The sequence below is a fragment of the Lathamus discolor genome, chromosome 2, assembly GCF_037157495.1.
Source record: "Lathamus discolor isolate bLatDis1 chromosome 2, bLatDis1.hap1, whole genome shotgun sequence".
NCBI classification, from domain to species: domain Eukaryota; kingdom Metazoa; phylum Chordata; class Aves; order Psittaciformes; family Psittacidae; genus Lathamus; species Lathamus discolor.
Window position 1 is genome coordinate 142,352,517 of NC_088885.1, and position 6,454 is coordinate 142,358,970.

Genomic DNA, 6,454 nt, shown 5'->3' on the forward strand with positions numbered 1-6,454 from the left:
CTAGGGCAGTGCTAACCTACACAGATTAAACCTGCTGATGGAGAGTTCCTCTTTTGTGCAGAACTGAGTCTTCCCCTGCCCAGAGAGCTCTAGGGCTTAAGCTGCCATTTGGAGTCTCTTTCAGTGCTTGATTTCAGTGGGGAAAAATTAAGGGAAAGCAAAGCTGTATCTGTGCTGACAAATATGGACCCTGAGTGTATGGTATTCCACCAGACAGTGAGGTATTCCTGCTCTATACACATTTTGGATCCAGATCCAGATGACACTGATTTATATTTGAAATACAGCAAAGCACATTTGAAGGCAATTATGGAAAGAATTATAATTTCTTGAAAGGCAACTATACTGTGTTAGAGCAGACACTGTCATTCAGGAGGACAATGAGCAGAAATTACAAGGGGTCAGTGAGTTATTCAGCACATAAGATACATGCTTAGAAATGAAAAGGGAAAAGATGATGGCTCTGTTGTGCAGAAGCCTCTTCAAAAATTGACTCTTTATAATGTAAACATTACATTTTTTAAGGTAATACTGGAGCCTACCCTGTTTATGCAGGAGAACAATTAAAAGAGCAAGCAGCACTGCAAGAGGGTACAAAGGATAGATGGCAATGTCTACTGCAGTGAGAATGGGTTAGACTAGTTTTCAGATGTAATGTTTAGTTGCACATCAAAGAAACTTCAAAATCTGTTGCTGTTACACTGAAATAGGATGCAACAAGATGCTTGACGTAGGCTATCATGTTTGTTGTAGTAAAAAATAAGGGAGGATGAAGTGAGCTCAGATAGTAAGATTGCATTTTTCTAAATTGCAAACTCCAGTATAATTTCCCCAGTGATCTGACATTCTGTAGTGTCAGACTGAAGTTAATAGGGCACTTCTTATTTTGACTTCTCAAATGAAGTATTTTGGTGTTAAGGAAAACTGTTCTGCCAGCGATAATTTCATGTAGTGAATGGTAGTGGGTAAGCAGCAGCTCAGCACAGGCACTGGTGTGCTGCCATTAACACTGTTATGCAGTTGTACCGTCCCCAGAGCATGCCTGCAGTCCCCCATGGCAAGCAGCATGTTTGCAGGGAAAGGGCAGGAGTCAGCCTGGCCTGGCAATATTCCCAATAGGAACTTTGGGTGTTGCCACCCTGTTTGTGAGGGTAAGAGAATTTACACAGTATGGACACAGACTGTGCGGTGCCTGTTGGGTCTGAAGCTGGCAAGCAGATGATGGTCTAGTTTGAGTGCTAGACAGGAACAGCCACTCTACCTCACAGGAACTAAATAACTTTACTATCTTCTATTTACGACTCCTCTTGGCCAAAGGTAGTAATTCATCTTTCTATCCAGTCTCCACAATGAAGTTAAACTTATAGCAGTTGTTCTCTGCCTGTAGTCTGGTCCTTCACATACAGATCTGAAACTGGACTTGTGTAATAGAAAGATGGTCTGTTTTCTTGAATGATAATACATGGACCAATAAAAGATACTACTTCTCCCTATAAAATGTTATTCTGCTATTATAAAGAAGAGGAAAATACTATATGCAGATTTATATTTTTCAGAAAACAAATGTTTTAATATTGTTTGCAGATTGTGCTGTTCACCAGAAGCTAATAAAAGGACAAGATAAACAAGCAGTACAATGCAAAGGAAGAAGACCAACTGAACATGGTTAAAAAAACACTATAGAAGGAGGAAATGCCGTGTAATTGTCCCAGTAAATAATTACAGTTTTGAAAGTGCTTTTCTCTAGGTTTCCCAGTTTGTGCTGAAGTGCTATTAAAATTCTTCCTACCACCAAATTCATCAAACACTAGCATATGCTTGGTGACCTCTTGTGATTAACAGCTTTGCAGAGCAGCACTGGCTAATGAATTAGAACTTTCTCTTTAAATAAGGAAGTGTACATATAAACTCTCATTTCAGTGAGATGAATCCCCTTCCCTTTGTACCCCATAGGCCAAGCTCACAACTCCTCCAATTCCTGCCTCTGGCAGAAAAAGCCTACCACTGGTGTCCTGTTTTCTGCCAAAGAGCCCACAGCACAACCCCACCCTGACCATGCACATCAGCTCCCAGGGTTGTGTTCCCTCACTGAAGGGAGGGCATCACCACCACCTACATGGAGACAGTGCCTGTGTCTAGAATGTTCCCTTCCTTCCCATTCCCACATGCCAGGTGCCATGGGGATAGAAGAGGAGATGAAAGAGGAGTCATGATGCTACCAGGAAAGGTAGCACCATTCATCAGATGCCTAAAGCAAACAACAGATAAAGTCTGCCTTTTGTTAAAACGTAAGGTGAAATCTGGAATAGGGGGCTATTTATTGCTTACCCCAGTAGTAAGTCATCACAGACTTTTGAAGCCTGGTGGGATGTTAGTCCTAAACACTAGTCTTATTCTGGAGATAACTATCACACTAAGACATTAAGATGAATTCCCTCTTCCCACTTAATGAGAGCTGTCTGAAGTCACATCTTTCTGATTATGGTTTTAGCAAAAAAGCTGAACTTCTGTCAATTTTCAGGAATCTAATCTCTAAGACTGTGCCAGAAGCAGCAAGTCAACATGAATGAATTAGATACATAGCAGAGAATAAAAGACTGAATGGAAAAATATCTCAAATGGGAAAATTAGTTAATTCCTTCTATTTTGGTACTCAAAAGACATTCTTTGAAGTGATATCCCTCAGTAAACCCAAGTGAAAAGACCAGATATGTAGGAGACCTGCAAGGTTGCTAAATGCAGATTTATGTTTAATCCATGTACATTGACATTCATGAGAGAAATGAACAACAGGTAACCTCTGATCTCTGCAGCAGGGATTCAATCTCCAGACTTCTGACTGAAGATGGTTTTTCCTTAGTCCCTTGTCAGAAAGATTTTAATTTTTATTTCTTCCCCTCCCCTTTCCCCCCTGAGGATGGTGTCTAATGCACCCCTTCACTTTTGCTGTAGGCCATTTATTATCCCATAACTCAAGCTGCTCCTCATCTTGACTGTACTTAGTGCCACAGCACAGGCAGAGCAAGGCTGAGGTTGTGCCTGTGAGGAAGGCAGACAACACATTTATAACCAGACACGTAGGCAGCTTCTGCATCCACCCTCGACCCCAAACTGGAGCTGCTGGCACCAGGAGGGCTGCAGTGACCTGGCTGCCCATGTCCCTGTGCACCGCACTACAGGGTAGGGTCCTCCTCCGAGGCATTGCCACAGGTCTCAAGGGTGAGGGAAGCCCTGTCTGTGCTGCGCTGCTACAGAAATCAGCTGCTCAGGGGACTTTCCTGGCGTCAGATGGAGCAGTTGTATTTGCACACAGGTTATTATTGTGGTTAATGTTTTCAGTCTCCTTGGTACGTTTGGGTTATGTCCAGCAGACAATGTCTCCCTGTATGTACATTCATGTTCAGTAAAGTTTCCAATGCCTAAAGAGGCTATGCAGAGCATTTGTGTATGTCCTGGGTTCTATTTCACATATTTTCCAGAGTTCTTTATTTGTTGTTTTCCCAGGTAATGTGTCTGGAACATGCTAAGGTATGAATTGCAATGTGTATGCAAATCTACAGGTGCTTTACATTGACAGGGACTGTGTCTTTATGAGGTTTCAGTACTGAAAATCTGCAAAGTTCCTTTGGGAAAGGAGTAATAGAAGTGCTGATCATTGGTACAGCTACTGCTGCTGCTTATTCTCCCCAGGTAGCAAGTCTATAAAAGAAAAACAAGAATTGGGGTGAGTATTCTCTCTAATTAAACTATAAACCACTGTAAAGTTCAAAGCAGGGTGTTACTGAGTCATCTTTTATACAATGACTAAGGGATTTAAAACCTAATTTTTGTGACATGAAGAATGCCACATGAATCATTCCCTGGCAGCATGACTAAGAGCTGTACCAATCACATCCATCATTGCTACCACCTTCAGAATGCCATTTTCAGAGTCCCTCATTTGAGAAAATTAATTGAAAATTAATTGAAATTAATTGAAAATTAGAGTCACGTTTTACTGGTCAGGAATGGAAATGTAAGGCAAAACCACCTTCCCCTTCTACATCTGTTACCATCAATTCCGTCAAAAAATAGAACTAGATCAAAAACTGATTTGAGATTTTCTGAGTGTCAGAACTTGGTTGAAAGATACGGTATTACTTACTTCTGCATAGAGCAATTATTCCTACAGTTGATCCAGCTGGTAGTAGAAGTGAAAGAAAGAGTGAAAGGTTTGTGTAGTGTAGCATTTGCCTTTCAGGATGAGAAGTTTCAGAAATGCAAGGGGCTGGAGCAAAGGAAACAAGAAGCTTGCACTGAACTGTGTCTCCTTTAATAATGCCACATAAAACCAGAGGATAAAGCTTGATAAGAAATAGGTTTTAATCTAAATTTTATGTCAAGAACGTGGTTCAGAACTTGCAAACTTACTCTGAGGAAACAAGAGTCTCTGGACCTAGCTCCCCAAGGCCTTAATGATACCAATGTCTGTCTTCGAGCACTTTGAGCTCCTTTTCCCTCCCTTCAGCTGCTACCAATTCTTTAATAGCTCAGCATGTCCAGGAGCATTCTTGATTATACACAGGCTGTTTCTGTTGCAGGCTCGTTCACAACAGATAAACAGCAGATGCACTCTGAGCAAAACATCTGGAAAGGTAAGAAATTGCATTCTGCGAGTGACACGTTTTAGTATCTCAAAAATGTAAAGTATTAAACTGAAAATTTAGAGTTGTTAGTACTATCTGCAACGTCAGACCCTGCACTTGCCTTCAAGTGCAGAGCAGTGATGAATTCTCCCAGACAACTAAATGGATGTAGTAACAGAGTGAGCATTAGACCTGGTAGGAGGTTGGTTTAGCCTCAGGACTTAGAAGAGTAACTCACTTCTAGAGAATAACTCCCAGTGAGTAATAAAGAGTATGTGATTAGGGAAATCTGTCAAGTATTTGCAGTAGTTTTGTCTTTCGTGACAATACTGAAGAAGCGGATATTGTATGCTTCACACTACACTTTGTATGTTAGTTATAATTCATGGTTACATTGAGAAAAAGGTGTTTTATTTCAGATCTGATTCTATGTGGCAGTTTCAATGATCACTGAAACCTGTTGTGGATAAAGATCTGGGAGTTGCTTTGTCCTGTAAGTTAAAGTTAGTGCTTTGCTAAGTGTCCTGGGTTTACCAGGAGCCGTTTTGCTCCTTCCTAGTAACTGCTGCAAGCTCTGTGTTTTGACTTCCAGCCTGGGCAGAGAGCTGATAATACCGATTGTTTTTAATTGTTGCTAAGTAATGTTTATTCTGGCCAAGGACTCTTGAGTCTCATGCTCTGCTGGGGACGAGGGAGGCCGGGAGGAAGCAGAGACAGGACACCTGACCTAAACTAGCCAAAGAGGTATTCCATACCACAGCACGTCATGCCCGGAGAGGGAACTGGGAGTTACCCGGAAGGGCAGGCTCTCTCTCTTCGGGGGGGTCGAACTCGTTCGGCGGTGGTATCGTATTCTCTTGTTATTTTCTCTTATCAATATTATCATTGGCGGTAGCAGCAGTGATTTGTGTTATACCTTAGTTACTGGGCTGTTCTTATCTCAACCCGTGGGAGTTAAATTCTCCTGATTCTCCTCCCCATCCCTCCGGGAGTGGGGAGGGTCGGGGTGGGGGGGGTGAGTGGACGACCTGTGTGGATTGGTTTAAACCACGACACTAAGTATTTTGCTTTTAAATAGAATGAAAAAGAAAGATGATAGAGCATATCACTCATTTCAAAGAGTCACCTGCCAGTACTGCAAGCCATGAGGATGCAATAAAGCTGTATTAAGTCTTACATATTGTGTATGAAATTCGTTTAGTTCATCTTTCTTGCTTATCCCCTCCTCTCAAGGTACTTGAACTTTGCCCAGTTGTGATGATTTACAGTCATGTACAGGTGATGAGTTTGCTCCAGCATATGGAGCTGAGCAGCAGAGGCACTGAAGTGCCACCTGACTATGAGGCTTGCCTTCCAGCAAGAAGGCTCTCAGAGAGGCTGTGCTACCAAAGAAGATATAGTCTAATAGTGTGAACTGTACTCCTGATGGAGACTCAGGTGGAACATCCTGGGTCTCACTTACATGTTTATGTTTGGCAAGGGTAGTTATACGCATTTCCCTGTTATATCCCAGGATGGAGAATCTGAGATGTTCAGTCAGGCCCAACAGAACTTCATGAAGAAGGACTGACTTCTGGAAATTCCAAAGGATTTCTGATGTTTAATCAATTTAAAATTAGAAGTGATGGAAGCTGTCAACTATGTCAGAATTTTCCCAGTGGTAGAGGAGCATGCTCTAGCGGTAATGTGAAGCGCTAGCAAGGAGTCCTAGACACATCTCAGTTTCTTTCTGACATGTGAGGTTCTATAGAGAAAAAAATGAGCCTCAACTTTTCTAGTTTTGAGGAACACGTTCCTTAACTATAAAGGCATCAGTATTTATCTGATTT